General features: G+C 41.1%; 1 protein-coding gene across 1 annotated transcript in view; it reads left to right on the forward strand.

Annotated features, from left to right (window-relative positions):
* KCNB2 (potassium voltage-gated channel subfamily B member 2) overlaps window positions 1-17,031 on the forward strand; it is a 354,012-nt gene that overhangs the window by 324,066 nt on the left and 12,915 nt on the right. The gene's annotated exons all lie outside the window — the stretch shown is intronic.

Consider the following 17,031-nt stretch of genomic DNA (forward strand, 5'->3'; position numbering starts at 1 on the left):
AGAGTGTGCAGTTTTAGAGTTTGAGATTTCAGGTACGGAGAGGTGCCAGGTGGTAACAAGGTCCTGGGGGAACCATGGAAGCGGACGGAGGAAGTGGAAGGGAATTGAAGTTAAGAAGATTGAGAAGCTGAGAGGCTAGGGCATTAGAAGGGGCCCTGAAGCGCCCTGCAATACAGCTGGAATTGACCAGATTATATGATCACCAAAGGAAATGTGTACTATCATTTCACTCTGAGAGAGCCTATTGCCTAACATACAGCTAAAGTTCACAAAATAATTGCAAAATGAACGAATGAATGAAAAACCCAGTTGCTGCCGGAAAAGATTTACCAGCTTTTGGGAGACAACCTAGTTGAGGGGTACTAGTGCTATCAGCCAGTACTATTTGGGATAGCATTACTGACTTGTTCTGTGATTTTTGTCTGAGGGATGACTAGGAAAGGACATTGGTATATTTATTTCCCTGTATCTTATTTTGCTCTATCTGTAAAGAAATATATAGTAGAAAGAAGTATAAAGGATACATTGGGAAATCAGAGTTTTGGTACCATCGTCGCTCATTACCTGTTACCTTGAGCCTTCATCTTCAGAAGTAAGTATAGTTCTGGATAATCTCTCGATTCAATTCTAACTCTAAAATTTAGATTTATGTGACTATGTAATTTACAGAGAGTAAAAATTCTAGTTATATTTACCTATCTAGCCTGAAATTATTTTGGTTTCGCATTACCTTGAAAGCAAATATTGTAGCTCTTGAGTTGGCCTTTTCAAACTACTTAAGGGAAATCATGCCAGTTTCTTGCCACAGAATGGGATTCAAGATGATGGAAACACCTCTCAAATATTCCATGACCCTACATCAAAGGTTAGCTCTGAAAAGAGGATCTTCCCCATGAAAGCTAGATATCTAAGAAGCCAAATCCTTCAGTCTTGATCAGGTAAATAACATGTTTCTCTATCTAGTCTAAGTTTAAGAATGAAAAATATATTTCTCTATTCCACCAAAACGTAATTTTTTTGTAGTACTTGGATAGATAAGACACAGCTCTTTGCTCTTGAGGAGATTACACACTAACAGGGGAGATAAAACCTTGTGGAAATATAAGCAAATAACCACAGTCCAAAACAAGCCAAATCCCATGTGAGTAGTGTAAGTAAAAATAGATTTCTAGCTTATTTTTAAAAGGTGTTAAGAAGTAGAGAGTAGTTAAAATATTTCCATTTCTCATTTTTAGACCATCTTTGCTCTATTTTCAGCTTTCTATTTTTATCTAGATAATTTGCTTTTGTATACAGAAGTTGGCCACATTGCCAATTATTTTTATTCAATATCAATGTGCTTGCAGGTAAGTATAGCATTACAAAAATGCACAGCTACAATGCTATTTTTAAGTATGTATAAATAGTTTTAGACTCTTGCAATTTAGTTATCCAAAGTGGATTATTCACTTTCTGTATAATATTAAAATCTCCCCATTTTTCTTCTGCACCTTGAAATGATCTTAGGCATTTCAAAGTTATTTAATAAGTAGACAAGAGAAAGAAACCAAAGATACAAATTAAATTAGCTTAGCTGGTTGTCTCTAAGCAGCTTTGGCATTAAAAAATAATAATAAAATAAAGTCTTCTTTATTGGTATCCCCATAACACTTTATGTGAACTTATACTTGAAAATTTATCACATGGTACTGTAATCCTTTGTTCACATGCCTCCTCTCTACTTCTCCCTCTACCTCCTCCTTCTTCCTCTTTCCTTCTCTCTCACCAGAATACAGTATCTAGGGTACAGGAACCTTGTCCTGTTCACTTTTGTATTCCTTATACTTTGTACATAAATAAACACTGGGTGAATGGATGGATGGACGGACGGATGGATGGATGGATGGATGGAAGGCAGCTATAACTGAACTCTTTCACAAGACCTGGAGAACCACTCACAATTGTCTTTTAGCCATGAAATACCTGCGAACTATCAACCTTACTTTCAATGGGTTTCTTGATTCATTTAAATGGACAAAAGCCAGTGTCTTTAAAAGTGTCTCAAAAACTTCTACAAGTTAAGCTTGGCCTCTGAAAATAAAGATAATTGAATATATTTTGTAAAGATTTTATTTATTTATTTATTTGACAGAGACACAGCAGAGAGAGGGAACACAAGCAGGGGGAGTGGGAGAGGGAGAAGCAGGCCTCCTGCTGAGCAGGGAGCCCGATGCGGGGCTCGATCCCAGAACTAGGATCATGATCCGAGCCCAATGCAGACGTTTAATGACTGAGCCACCCAGGTGCCCTGATAATTGAATATTTTTAAAGCTCTCTGCAGACTGATTAAATGCATTCTGAGACTGGATTCACAGAACTTTATTGAAGAATCTCTCCTCCCTTCCCTTCCTCCAGGCTGACCACCTAAAAGTTCCCAATTAGCAGGATCCTGCAGTTCTCTACTTCACTTTAGCCATTCAGATGGAACGGAAAGAAAGACACTTGGAAGTGTAATTGCAGAAAATAAAAATAAAACTCAGGACCTAAGGGAAGGTGCTAAAATTACAGGCAAATTAGAAAATTGTGAATTTTCATGACATGAGGCATTCTTTACAAGGAAGAGGGCTTTCAGCCAAAGAAGGGTGATAGCACCGATGCAGCATGGAGGGGCTGCTCAGAGCAGCTGGCTGCGGTCTTCTGCTGTGGACACTTGCTTCTGACTACCGGGGAACGTATGACACGTATGACAATGCCACGGGCTGTCCACCAGGAAGCAGAACTATTTTTTCAACTGTTCTGTGTGTGACACGGGCTTGCTTCTCACAAGGGCACTTGCTTTAAGACCATTGGTCAGATGCCTAGGTCTATTGTAATGGCCCCATTTTAACCCTGAACCCACCAAGACCCCTGAGGAGACTGATTATCCAGCTCAGTCCAGAACTCATACAACATGTTATGCCCCCCCCCAAAGCCACCAGACCATTAGGAATTAATATGCTATTTGAGACGCAAATCAAGAGTGACAGTGAAGGAGTGTAGAATCCCAGACGCCACTGCCCATAGTAGGGGCAACTCCAGGCCAAACCCATGGGCTTAACCGGGAAAAAGACTTCTCTTCTACCATGGAAAGCCAGCCACTATTCAATTTTCTCTCTTCTTCCTTTTGATGCTTCTCTGAAGTTGTCAAGCAGCCCTAGAGCTGCCATTTTCCTTTCCATATGAATACGTTAGGGTTCATTTCTGCATATTAGTAAAACTGGTCACTGTATTTAAAGAAACTTTAGGGGAGGGAAAAAAATACAAAGCAAAGTGGGAACCTGGCACTATGCCTTTTGGTCCTTATTCTCCACTTTTTAAAAAAAAATTATTTCCGATGCCTTCACTTCTTAAGCTTTTTACAGTTGTTAACCTAAGCCTCATGTTTTAAGAAGCCAATGACTCTTTTGCTCCTTATTCCCCTATAGATCTTAAGACTCTAGGTAGTACCTAAAACTTTTCCAGGAAGAGATGTGGATCCTCTTCATTAGTCCTAGGGTTAGGTCAAATTAAATGATAACTTGTAATTTTGAAAAAGTATTTGTGGGACACCTGGGTGGCTCAGTCGTTAAGCGTCTGCCTTCAGCTTGGGTCATGATCTCAGGGTCCTGGGATCCAGCCCCGTTTTAGGCTCCCTACGCTTCTCCCTCCCCCTGCTCCTGTGCTCTTGCTCTCGCTCTCGTGCGTGCTCTCTCTCTCCCTCTCCCTCTCAGATAAATAAATAAAATCTTAAAAAAGAAAGAAAGAGAAGAAAGAAAGAAAGAAAGAAAGAAGAAAGAAAAAGAAAGAAAGAAAGAAAGAAAGAAAGAAAGAAAGAAAGAAAGTATCTGTTTCAATTTCTTTACAACTTAAATAGTCATTTAAAAAGAGTTTAAACGATACTCTGTAGAATTCAAGCTATATAGTGAAAGAAAGCTGCTTTGGTGATTTTATGTGAAAATCTTTTCCTTCCCTCTCTTAGAGTTGAAGCTGGTTTGCAAATTAACAAGGTGGCGCCAAAATAGAGAATCGCATTGTAAAAGAGTGACTCACAATGTTTTGACTTTTTAAAATATATCCTTCCCGACAGCAAAGACTGCCTTGTCATTTGATTGCTTTCTAATTAATGTTAAGTTTTCCATTATAAATATCACACTTTTGCCACCAGAGCTACCAGTTGTGACCTCATGTTACCTGTCCTTGAAGGAGGCACCAGGCAATTATGACTGTGGGTGTCTATCATTACCAAGCTGCAGCTCCTCGTATTCTAACCCTAGACGGTACAATCAGTGCCACCATAAGAACGCTGCCGTGAATAGCAGAAAAGCAAATCAATGTTTGTTTGCTTAAAAGTAAAAATAGGCACTTGCTGATAGTATGTGTTCCTTGCTACTTTTATTTACAAAGAATTAACCAACCATTAAGTATCCTCAACAAATAAAACTAAGCTGCAGTCTTCCTAAAGTATTTAAAATTCTGATTTTTGCCAAAGAAAGCTGTACTTAATGCAAAGGAGATAGCTAGATTGATACAGTCATCCCAGGGTACATGGTACGCCCAGCAGAGCAGACCCTGCTTGAAATCCCTGACTCAAGACTTCATGAAAACTTAAAAGAATTTGACCTGGAGAAGTACAGGGACCCGTCTGGATTCTCTGAACACAAAAACATTTGCAAAAAGAAAATGAAAGCTGTGTTTTGAAGACTCCAAAGTCAGACTGTGCCAAAGGGGGGCCTGAAAGCCTCAATAACTCTGTCTGCCTGCTACTCACTGTAGTTAGTAATTTAGATTCAGGGATCGGGTGGCCTCCCTACTGTCTGTGAACCCAATGGACAAAGTTTCACGTTTAGCTCTGGTATCCCTGAATGTTATGTGATAAGGTTTACATCCCGAATGAATCAGTTCTTACATTTAACTTCCAATTCATTTTTTTCCTTTCCACTCGAGATGAGGTAGAGAAACAATGTTTTCCCAGCCTCCTAAGACGCTGGTACTTATACGCTTGTCTGCAGAAACTGTCATCCTCCACTTGAACAGAGACTGTGTTCATCTCTCCTCGGGCACATTCTAGAAACTCCCAACATAGCTTGGTTTGAAGTCTTCCTCCAAGAAAAGGTCTAACTTGACTTTTCCTGAAGTGTCGTGGTTTTTTTTCCCCACCACTCCTGATTCATGCAGCAGGTATTTACTGAGCTCCCCTTCTGTGCAATGCACTGAGGGAAAATTTTGCAAAGTGAAGGAATAGAACTTTTCTCCCCATTCTACATCAACTTAACTCCTCTTTATCCTTCAGATGAACCATCGCTTCCTCAGAAAAGCATCCCTGACCCCCAGTCTAGGTCAGTCTTCTTTGTTGTATAGACCCTCAGCCTTTCCTTCCTAGAACGTGTTTGTTTGTAAATAAACTCATTTATTGAGTATTTTACTAATGCCTGCCTCAACGACTTAAGAACAGGAATCATATCTGATTTTTCTCACCGGTTTATTCCAGTGCCTGGCACACAGAGGTGCTCCATTACTTGGTGAATTGATTGGTGGGTGATGAATGGATGGATTGATGAATGAAGCATACTTTCTTCGCTCCAAGAGCTCATGGCATATTATAGAGAAATAAGTATAGCAGGGCATGGAAAAAGTGGGCTGGGGTAAACTTACCAACAGCCTTGCTAAGGTGCTTCAACTTTATCTTACAGGCAATGAGAAGCCAACAAAGGTGTTGAAACAGCAATGATAGGTTAGTATTTCAGGAAGTTCCCCAAGGTAGCAGGGTGGAGAGCAGCCAGGGAAAGGGGGAGGCAGGAGGCAGGGCGAGCAGGGAGGTGCTGCAGTGGTTCAGGTCATGGATGATGAGGTTTATACAAAGGCAACAGCTGCAGAACAGCAGGGACAGAGAGGCTGAGTCACGGTATCTCAGACATCCCGACAATTTCTTAGAAGATGAGTGTGCTTTGTAAGGGATACCCTCCCAAGGATGATGCCCCTGCTATAGAGGAGGACCTGGCTTGCAAAACCTCCTGACCCAGGGGATCCACACAGCAAAAAATGTCCTTGAACCAGGGGCTGAGCCAGACTTGGGCTTGGCATGTGTGGCCATATCAGCAGAATGACAATTTGCTATGTGTCTTCCTGGCCATTTCTCAGACAGTTTGAGGAAGGTTGAAACTCCAGGTTTAGCCAGACAGTGAGTCAACCAATATTTATTAAGCCATTGGTCATATACCAGGAAATGGGGATAGAAGGATAGAAAGATGGACATGGTTATGGCCACTGTCCTTGCAAAGCTTAGGGACTAATGAGCAAAACAGCAAATGAGCACGTGCAGCTCAGTGTGGTAAGTATTCCGATAGGAAAGGTGCCGAGTGCTGTGAGCACCCTGCGCCCGGGTCCCAGGGGACACGCAGTCCCAAAGAACATGTGGTCTAAGCTACAAACCAAGTGCAGAGAGGAGTTACTCAGTGAGAGGTAGAAGAAGAATGTTCCAGGTAAAGGGACCAGCTTGCGCATAGACTCATAGGCAAGAGAGAACATGGCATAGAGAGGGAATGAGGGGAATTCTAGAGTGTGGGGTGTGGAAGGTCAGGGTGGGCGGCAAAAGGGACAGGTGGTTAGGAAACCCTGGAGAGTGAGGCAAGGACAGAATCACACAGTGCCTTATAATCCATGTCAGGAATTGAGCTTTTCAGTGAGGGCAACGGGAGGATGGGCTCTGCATTTCAGAAAGCTGATTGGTTACAGTGTGGATAATACAGTCTGGAGGAGCAGGACCTGGGGAGGAAAGACAGTTCCAAGCTTGAGGCATTAATCTGGGCAAGAAATGACAGTGGCCCACACTCAGGGGGTGGAAAAATGGGTAAAGAGCTATGGATAGATACGAGAGGTGCCTAAGAGGCTGATTGTGAGGCTTTGGGGACTGATGGGGCAAGAAGGGAGAAAAAGAGGTGTTGAGGATGCTGGCATCACTTCTAGAAGGTGGGGCCTTCCTCTGTGCCATGGCGCACAGAAGAGGAATAGCTTTAGGTGACAGGGGAGAGGTGAATTCAGTTGGAGGTGTGTTTTGGGTAAAAAAGGACCCACTGGACATCCCAGGGGAAGTAGTTGTCAGTTGAGTCAACGCACCTGGAACTAAGGGCAGAGATTGCATCATCATTGTGGCTCTGTTGGCAGCAGAGTCCATAGCAGTACGGGTCAGGGGAGACGTGGGTTCAAGTCACTTATTAGCTGTGTGAGTTCAGACTCTATGTTCTTAAACCTATTTCTTCATCAGAAGCTGGGGTAATAATATAACGTACTTCATAGAAAACTGAGAGAAGCAGATGAAATAATGCTCGTAAAGCACTTGGCCTCGATAAATCTTCAGTGGTGGTGGCAATAGTAGCATCATCTACCCCGGACATGTAGATTCGAGACCTACCAGTGTACAGATGATATTCAGAACCACTGGAAGAGATGTTGAGAGGAGGGAAGAGGAGGGGAAGGGAGAGAAAAGAACACCAACACTGGAGGGCTCCATAAAGAACAAAGACAGCAGAGATTGAGAAGTAGCCAGGGAGATAAGAGGAGAATGAAGAGAGTGTCATAGCATCATGGAAGCCAGGGTGAAGACAAGGTTTCAAGAAGAGGAAATGATCACTAGAGTAAAATCCTACCGATGGGTCAAGAAAGGTAAGGGCTGTAAAGTGACAGTGAATTCTGGGACAAGTAGGATCAGTGATTCCTGAGACAACAGTTTCAGTAGAGAGGCAGGGACCAAAAACCAAGATGACGCCAGGTTGAGAGAAGTTGCTGGATACGGATCACTAGTATGCGAACACTTTTTATTAAAAAAAGAACTGCTCAGGGCAGGGCCATAAGAGGAAGTCAAAAATGTTTTCTGACTATAGAAATTTGATTTTGCCTCGGGCTCTGGTTCAGCGTGTAACAAAAAGATCCTCAGGGACCGGACGTGGATGCCCTGTTCTAGCTTTTTATCGTGCATTCTCAGGTACTGGCGAAGGAAAGGGAAAATAATCATTCTAAAGTCATTTCCTATAGAGGAGACTTCTGGAATACACCATCCGAGCATAATGTGTTTATTCTGTTCTCAAGGCTTCTTTGAAAAGGAATTAACTCTACATAGAATCAGTAGCCGTTTTCTGCATTGCGTGCATTTTCACTTGGAGAATTCATTTTCCCATTTAGAGCATTATAAGGTCTCTATTGAGCAGAAATTCTGACAACCGTCTCCATCCCGAGGCCCTATTTCAGGGTCTTCTCAGTGACTCTTGTGGATTCAAAACCAGACTTGCCTTCCCAGCGACACTAACAAAAAGAACACACAGATGGGGGATTTGCACTCAGGATTTACTTGTCCTTGTGTGGACAATGTCCATGGTCTGTATCATGGCCTTTGTAGCTTAATTCCCTACAAACACACAAACACACACAGGCACATACACTCACTCAAACACAGGTGCACACAGTCATACATGCACACATCCACAGGCTCACACCTGGAAATAGCGTTTAACAGACAAGGGGACTGAGAAACCACGCGATTCATTTTTAGACACGTGTCCTGGGGCATCACTGGTCACACTAGAGCAGAGCCCTTCTCATTAGCCAGCAGCGCCCACTTAGCCAGGGTGTTCCAGGCGGTCACAGCAGTCTTCAGTTTCAAGTGTCAGCTCAATGGGACAAATTACTGGAGGTGATTCTTGCTGGACCACCTCGGGTTTGAAAACTGCCACACTGATCTCTTTTTTAGCAAAGCCATCTCTGGAGCCAGACTGGCTGGGTTCAAATCTTGGTTCTGCCACATATCAGCTGTGGGCACCTTACTGAGTCTCTCTGTGCCTCAGTTTCCCAGTTGCTCAAATCAGGATAACAGTTGTATCAGCTGACAGTGTGGTGGTGAGGACAACATGAATTAACGTGTATCAACTATTTAGCACTGTGCATGGCCTTTAACCATTGTGTCTTTCCTCTTCCCCTCTGTATAGTGAGGATGGAAATAGTACCTACTTAAAGTGTGTTTGAGACACTGGCATGAGGTGATGTGTGTAGGTCTTTGGTTGTCACTGTTAACCATTTCCCTCCGTGTGGCTGACGTCCTCATCAAAGCGTGCTTGGAAAATCAGGATAGCTGCATCAAAACTTCTGTGCGTCTTCACGGTGGGTCATGTTCCCATTGATTTAGTCCCTATTTATATCACTCACTTCTCCATTTTTCAAGTCGTGTTCGTAACAAAAGCATGAAACTCAACTCCACGTGGAAAGGAGCTTCCTGATTGTGACGGATGGAAGGCTAGTGGCTTCCTAGTGGCTCTTTCCTCATGAAAATACATGGAGTGGTCGAAATAACTAACTTCAAGGTACATCTCCACAATATTTAGTTTCATTATCCTAACTCCATAGTTGTGAGAGACAAATCACAAGGAAGGTGCACATATGCCCTACATATGCTTCATATATGTGATATATAGTCTACAAGATATCTATTTAATACATAAGAGGTACTTATATCACTAATCACATGCCACAGTGTTCTATCCACTTTAGATGTATTTATTCTTTATTTATTCTCTATCTTGTATTCTTTATTCTTTATCATGTAGTATTTAGTACTACGATTATTTCAATATTGGAAAACAGAAGCACAGAAGGAATAAGGAGCTGGAAGAGGGTCAGTCCAGTAACAAGAAGCAGAGCCAGGATTTGGACCCAGGTAGTCTGGAGTCAGAGGCTAGCCCTGCCTAGCCCTTCTCTTAATAATTAATAATTAATACCTGAGGCACCTCCAGGGGGCGCTCAAGGGTTTGGTTTTATGGGCAAGGGAATAAATGATTAGGAGAGTCTGACCTTTTGAGCAGCCTCACATACCTGGAAACTTCATTTTTGCTATTTTGTTCAGAAATGCACCACTGATTGAAGTGAGATGAAGCCTAGCAACAAAACTAATCTAAGTACCAAAGAGTGAAACGGGGGGTTTATCTTGAAAATGCTCTCCAGCATTATCAGCAACCAGTGCTGAAAAGCAGGGCCAAATTCAGAATTACACTGAATATAAATAAAAAGACAAGTCGTTTTATATTTTCTCTTTAAAGTACACCATTTCTAAAGAAAAGATACTTTTTATGTAACATCTATATTTCCAAGGGAAATCTAAGGGAGTTTGCTGGAGAACACGATGGAACAGAGACACCTACTGGTGAGAACGAGCGTTACTTCATAGATTTCTATCCTTTAAGAGTAACAGCAATTCTCAATATTATTTGAAATGTATTGGATACGGACAGAATCTTCCCTTCTGGACATTACATTCTGAAAGGAAAAAAATCAGATGTATCCAACTATTTCTGTAACGACTCAAGCACAGCATCTCTACTGTCCCTTATAGGAATACCAAGCTACTTTTTAGGATCCTGCATCAGTCAGCTGTGTTTGGGGAAGGCAAACACCACTCTGGGTGCAAGGTCCCTGGGGCCTTTTGTTACTCTCATTTCAACTCAACAGACCCTGTTTGAACACTTGCATTCCAAGGATAGGTAAGAGAGCAGCCCATCCCACAAGGCATTCCCATCTCAGACCAGGAGCCAAGATGCTCATTGTGCTTGACATCCCAGCGTGGCCCCAGACAGGAGCTCCTCATCCAGTCTGTAGCTCCCAGAAATCTGACCTGGTCTGATAAGCTCAGACATTCTTCTCTTCTGGGGGACTCAGTTATTTTGATTCCCCTGAATTTTTGATTCCCTAAAAAATTTCATGAATGGGTAATCATTTGCATTCTCTCCTATACCATTTCAGCTGGTTGGAGTTGGGATTGTATTTTGAAAAGTATACTTTTCTAAGTGTTGTTTAAGAGAAGGAGTTCAGAAAGAATAAATGGATGGAGGAAAATGAAGTTTAGGAGAGGAGAAAACTTTGCAGGGAGATGGGAATATCGCTCCTCTTTTGCTTTGGTTCCATTAGTTAAAACATTTTGGATTCTGTTTAAACTTTCTAAACTTCCTAGCAATAGCCATGTATAATTGAAAAGTCTTGATGGCTTTAGGAGAAACAGTTCTCAGTCGGGTTGTTGGGATGCAATAGTTTACTTTGCATTTAGTTTCAATGTGGAATTTGGAGTTAAAGTAAAAGAACTGGTCTACCTGAAAGTGCAATTGAATGATACAAAAGTGATTAAGGCACCCAGTGATCCAAACTGGATAGTTTCATCTAGGGGGAGATGAGAGAATTGAAAACAAGTTAATGAGAAACGTGCGTATTGGCATTGAGAACATCGCCAGTTATTGAGATGTACTACTAAATATTAAAAATAAATTCATGATACTATTGACTAGAATAAATTACCAATTAAATTTTATTATTAAGCACCAAAGTATGAGCATTATGTTTAGAGCTCTAAAGAAAGCCGATCTCAATCAGGCTGTAATCTAGGAGGAGATGAGACAAATGACTCATTTCTAAGACCATAGGGAAGTGAAACAGGTAAAGGCAAGGAAAGCATCCTCCACTGTTGGAACCCCCTCTTGCCTTACATCCATTTCGTCCCCAGACAGAAAATGGGCAATACAGGAGGTAGTTGAAATAATTGGAAGGTTAATGTTGTTTAGGAATGAAAAGTTAGGGGGCTGAGAAGGGGAAAGAAGAGATGGATTGGAAAATAGATCTTAGAGGATGAATGAATAGAACTTAGGGACTTGGGTGTGGAGCTTGAGGAAGAAGAGTTGTACGTAAACATGGCTACAGATGTACAGTATTAGAACTGGGGTGGAGGTACTTTAACTCCCAGGTTAGAAAAATGAAATAAAGGCTATACTGATGGAAGAATCAAGAGGGATTTGCTGCAGGAAGGTGGAGTGGAAGGTGACATCGTGGGCTTCCTTTTTCAACTATGTGTAAGGCTAGAGGGACCAATGAATATGGAGGCGGAAGTATCACCTAGGAAGTTGGAAATGTAGACTGGTCTCAGGAAACTATTTCTAAATCAGATCTGTGGAGAGAATCCATGAAATGTTGTGAACCTCACCCCACCTCCACCCCCGCCCCGCCGAAACCTTGTGCAAAGAAATTCTATTAATCTGTTTATATTAGGGGTTAATTTGAAGTCACTTTCACTCCCACGTGCTTTTGTAGAAGATTAGTTCAATATGAAAGATTGTCCACAGGGCGCCTGGGTGGCTCAGCTGTTAAGTGTCTGCCTTCAGCTCAAATCATGATCCCAGGGTCCTGGGATCGAGCCCTGCATCGGGCTCCCTGCTCAGCGGGAAGCCTGCTTCTCCCTCTCACACTCCCCTTGCTTGTGTTCCCTCTCTTGCTGTCTCTCTCTGTCAAATAAATAAATAAAATCTTTAAAAAAAAAAAAGAAAAGAAAGATTGTCCGTTATAAAGGAAGTTGCTGTACATGAAGAGAAATCATTAAACTAAGAAGGAAAAATTTCCTTGTGAGACTTCCTTGATGATTACTGAAGTTGAGAAATCATTTAACTGTTTAGAATGTGAATAAAATGAAATAAACCCATCTATGGCTAAGAGAAGCCAAGAATCAAAAGGTTGAATTTAGCACCAAATACACTTTCAGTGGAAGAGAGTACATACTATAATCTGTTGGCTAAAATCAGTCATTAATATGTGAGATATCATCCTTGTTATAATGTTCACCTAAAAAAGAAGGCAAAAAACAGACAATGTAAACAAGAGGGAATTTATTTATACTATCCTTAAGTGAGTATATGGTCATTTTATTAAAAACAAAGGATGCATTCCAAAGTTAAAAACCTGAGACCTAATCAATAGGTCAACTCTATCTAGAATGTCCTTAATTGCCAAGCTACGCCACATGAATAAAACCAAGTATTTAGGTTCAGTTCAAGCAGAATTTTTATTCTGCCAATGGGGTTGAGATTAGGAGAGGAAAAAAATATTACATACCATTTATGTAAGTGGTCAATTTTTTAAAAGAATGATGATTCCTGGTACCAAAATGCATTTCTCCAATAATATCGGCCTTCTAATTAGGCATAATAGATGAATGTTCATGGTATAACTTAAAAGTTGCTACAAATCGAAGCTATCTCCATGGCCTGAAATTCTGCAGATGAGGATGTATTCATTTGGGTCAAGATACAATCCGGCTCTCGTAGAGCCATTGATTTGGTACAACGTGAGCCGGAAGCAAAGGCTGCCAGACAGTTATTTCTGTAGAGAATGGGGACAGCGGAAGGACAGGCCAGCAGCAGCAAGTGCTGTGATGGGGAGCCCTGAGCAGCCCCCCAGAGGCTGAGGCCTTGGCCCTCCAGGGCAGGGGAGGGGAAGCCAGGAGTGTGAAAGGCACAAAGGAGAGAAGGGGAAGCAGGCTGAAGGGAACCCGGAAATATAAATTCTTGCCCCACAACATCTCCCAGACTAACCTGGAATGCCAATGTGCAATGGGGCAATTATGTTCATTTTCAACCTACCTAGTCATGGTTTTGCAGAGAGCAAATTAGTTCTTTTCAGCCCATTTCTATTGTGAATGTTGGTGTTCTTTGTTTTTCTGCCAAATATGTGGTACCTGACAATCTCCCAACCATATCATTAGGATGAGAACTTTAAAGCAATAAGATCAAGCAGCATAAAAGTTGTGTCTTTTGCAGCAGTGCTAAGCCATCATTTGCCTGCGCTTTGTTCTCTTATCTGCTTAGATCTTCAGAAGCAAAAACCTACTATTTATGCGATGAGAGGATGGGGCTGTGGGAATGACACTGTGAGGTTTATTATTATTATTATTATTATTATTATTATTATTATGTTAGCTCTTTTATTTATATAGAAAGCTTAGAATTTGTTTTACTCAGCTTAATGTCTTAGGAAATAAGATTTAGAGACTCTAAGGGCCACAGATGGTATTTGTTGGATTTGCATTTGCATAAATAAAAATTTGATGAGATAATGCACATATTCAGTGGGCTTGCTTTGGGTTGAGTCCTCAGGCCTGGACAAAATCCTAGAAAATGCTTTTTAAGGAATTTCAAACCAATTTGTAAATAATGTGACCAAATGAATTTTGTGTATTTTATTATGTTTATCTAAATGATCCAAAACCATCAAATAGTACTCTGATACCATGAGAAAACCAATGATTCTATCGCTCCTGGAGCCCAAACCTCTCAGCCTGCTAGAGGCCATTGAATGTGGCACAGCTGGCTGGTGACAGCCGGGCCTCGCTGGATTGCAGTTTTATGTGTTGTCTTAATACAATGTGTTTAGTCATGCCCTCTGCCTGTTTGGGGAGGTCAGATTGTAGCTTTTTGGCATATATAAAGCTGGCCTGGCACTTAGAAGACCTAGAAGTCTAAAAGACAAAGCTGTGCTCAATAACCAACTCTGTAAACAACAGCTGTGGCCACAAATAAAACAGCCATTTATTTGTGAGTAAACAGTGTGGAAAAGACACAGGTCTTTTCCAGCATGTCCTCAAACACAGGAGGCAATATTTATCAGTATTATCATCTCCAAAGGAGAGAGACAGCTGTTCATGTCCAGACAGGCATGGGTTTATATGTGTACATATGTTATACCATGAAATGAAAGTGCTTCTGTGAAGACTGTCCACCTCTTCACATAGTTATGTGTCTTCAGCACCACAAGGAAGGACAGCACCACCTGGTTTGCAGCCAGGATGGGGTTCCCATTGCCCTGCCCACTACTTCTTCTCTCCACAGTGGCCCCCTAGGCATATACATGGAACCCCAAGTCTCCAGAAACCCATTTTGAAAACCAAAGAAGGAAGTGATTCTCAATATGGAGATTAAGAAAGATTATTTTAGAAGACATAGCATTTAAACTGAGCCTGATTCCAAATAGTTGTATACCACACAGAACATAGGCCTCTGAGCAGACATTCCTTCCTGCCATGAGAAGGAAAGGGATGTGTGGTAGCCTTCAGACCTGACCCTCCACCTCTCTTTGCAGCTGGTGAATATTTTACAAACTGTAAGAAAGGAGGCATGGCCAGAGGCTTTGACAGGGTGACTGTGTATAAGTCAACAGCTAACAAACTTCTACCTAAAAAGTAAGAAATTTCAGACATGAGGATGTTTAGGCTGTAAATGAAACCAATCTGAACACTTGTCATCATATAATCAATATATTTTTATATGTAGACTAAACATCTGGGTGATTGAATTTTGCATTGCTAACCAGGAATCATTGTAGACATAAGTCTTCATCTGTGAAACTATTTGTTGAGTATGTAAATAACATCAGCCACTGTTAAATAAGCACCTACTAGATGCTGTATGCATTTAAGCTCTAATCTTGATCTTACCAGCTCTATTACCTGAAGAGTAGGGGCCTCATCGTTGTATGAGCGATAGACTGAGATTTGAATCCAAAACATGACCTATAAGCTAAGATTATAGTTTAAAATGATGGAGTCAATTATTTTAATGTTAACTATTTAAGTCATATATAACTCTTACAGGATAAACATTTACCTAATAAAAAATCGGGTCTTTTATCTTATTTTGAGACAAATCATTTAACTGAAAAACGCACATGATATTTAGAAACCAATATCAATCAATGGTCTATATCAATAATGTCAGCTTCTATTCAGTTTTGAATTATTTAATTCAGAGGTTAATAAAAAGTCCTAAAATGGCAGTAATGACCAGGCATGAGTTAATATATGATGCTTCCTTACAACAAAGATATAAAACCTTATGAATTTTATAACAAAGATTTGCAAAAGAGATTTGCTAGTTATTAATGAAAATTTATCACTCCAGCTTTATCCTAGAAAATATCATGAAGGAAACTCCTTGGATCCATTTAAAACCCGAATAACAAAAGAAGCACAAAAAGTAGTAAATAAAAGGTCAGAACTCTAAATGTCAGAACTAAGAAAGGGTCAATATGAATATGCCACAGAAGCTATATATAGGTAGAGAAGTTGCCTAAGTTCTAAGTCAGAGAGATATTGAAAGACTAAGAGTTTGTCCTTTTGGGGGGGTAACCTTCCTTGTCTCCCATTGATAGGAATTATTTAAAACTCAGCTTGGGAAACATTAGGATCATGTTACCTTTATATAGATCCTCAAAATAAAATAATAAGTATAATTTAATAACTATTATTGTTACCATAATTTAGGGGTAGAAATTATGGTTCAACAAACACTCGCCAAACATTACTCACCCTCCCTGATATTCTCTGATGCTGTTTATGGGTACAGTCGGGGGCACAGTCGGTGGAGCGGCGGACTCTTGGTTTCCGCTCAGGTCGTGATCTCAGGGTGTGGGATCGAGCCCTGCATCTCCCTCAGTGCAAAGTCAGCTTCTAACTCTCTCTCCCTCTCCCTCTGTCCTTCCTGCTAGTGCTTTCTCTCTCTCGCTCTCTCTCAAATAAATAAATCTTTTTTTTAAATGCCGGTTATGACCCTCAGAACTGATTTATGATCCACAAGGGGGTTGCTACTCACGGTTTGAAAAATGCTATTCACAAGACCTGTCCCTGGGCACATCGCAGGCTCCGTCAGTAGAGCATGCGGCTCTTGATACCGGGGTCATGAGTTCGAGCCCCACATTACCCATATTAGGGGTGGAGTTTACTTTAAATACATACATACGTAAGTGATTTTTAAAAGGCGCTGTACGCAGGTAGCTGTTTCGGAAGGACCTGCTTACAGGGAAACAGGGATCCACAGTCCACTTACTGGTGCTTTTTCTGTAAAAATTGGTTTAGCTAGACAACAGCATGAGAATTCCCCAACACTTCTAACTTCTAAACCAGCACTACAGAAAGTGTTTTATCATTGGACTTTTAAATTTACTGAGATCAGAGAAATTTCTTGTTGCCTGCTTTACCACTTCAATCAGTTATTTTGTAGTATTTCCTTACTTATCTTTCTCCCGCAGCCTGCTGGCGTAAGCGACTTCCACGGCCTCTGACCTACACGTTCTAACTTGTTCCGGCTGCTATTTAGAATGCAGGTGTTAATTACCTACTTAACAAATCCTAGCTATTTACTTCCAACAGTAAATACAACTTAGTTTCTCCCAATTAAACTGTTTTTCCTG

The sequence above is a fragment of the Ursus maritimus genome, unplaced genomic scaffold (genome assembly GCF_017311325.1).
Source record: "Ursus maritimus isolate PB19 unplaced genomic scaffold, ASM1731132v1 scaffold_9, whole genome shotgun sequence".
In the NCBI taxonomy this organism is placed as follows: domain Eukaryota; kingdom Metazoa; phylum Chordata; class Mammalia; order Carnivora; family Ursidae; genus Ursus; species Ursus maritimus.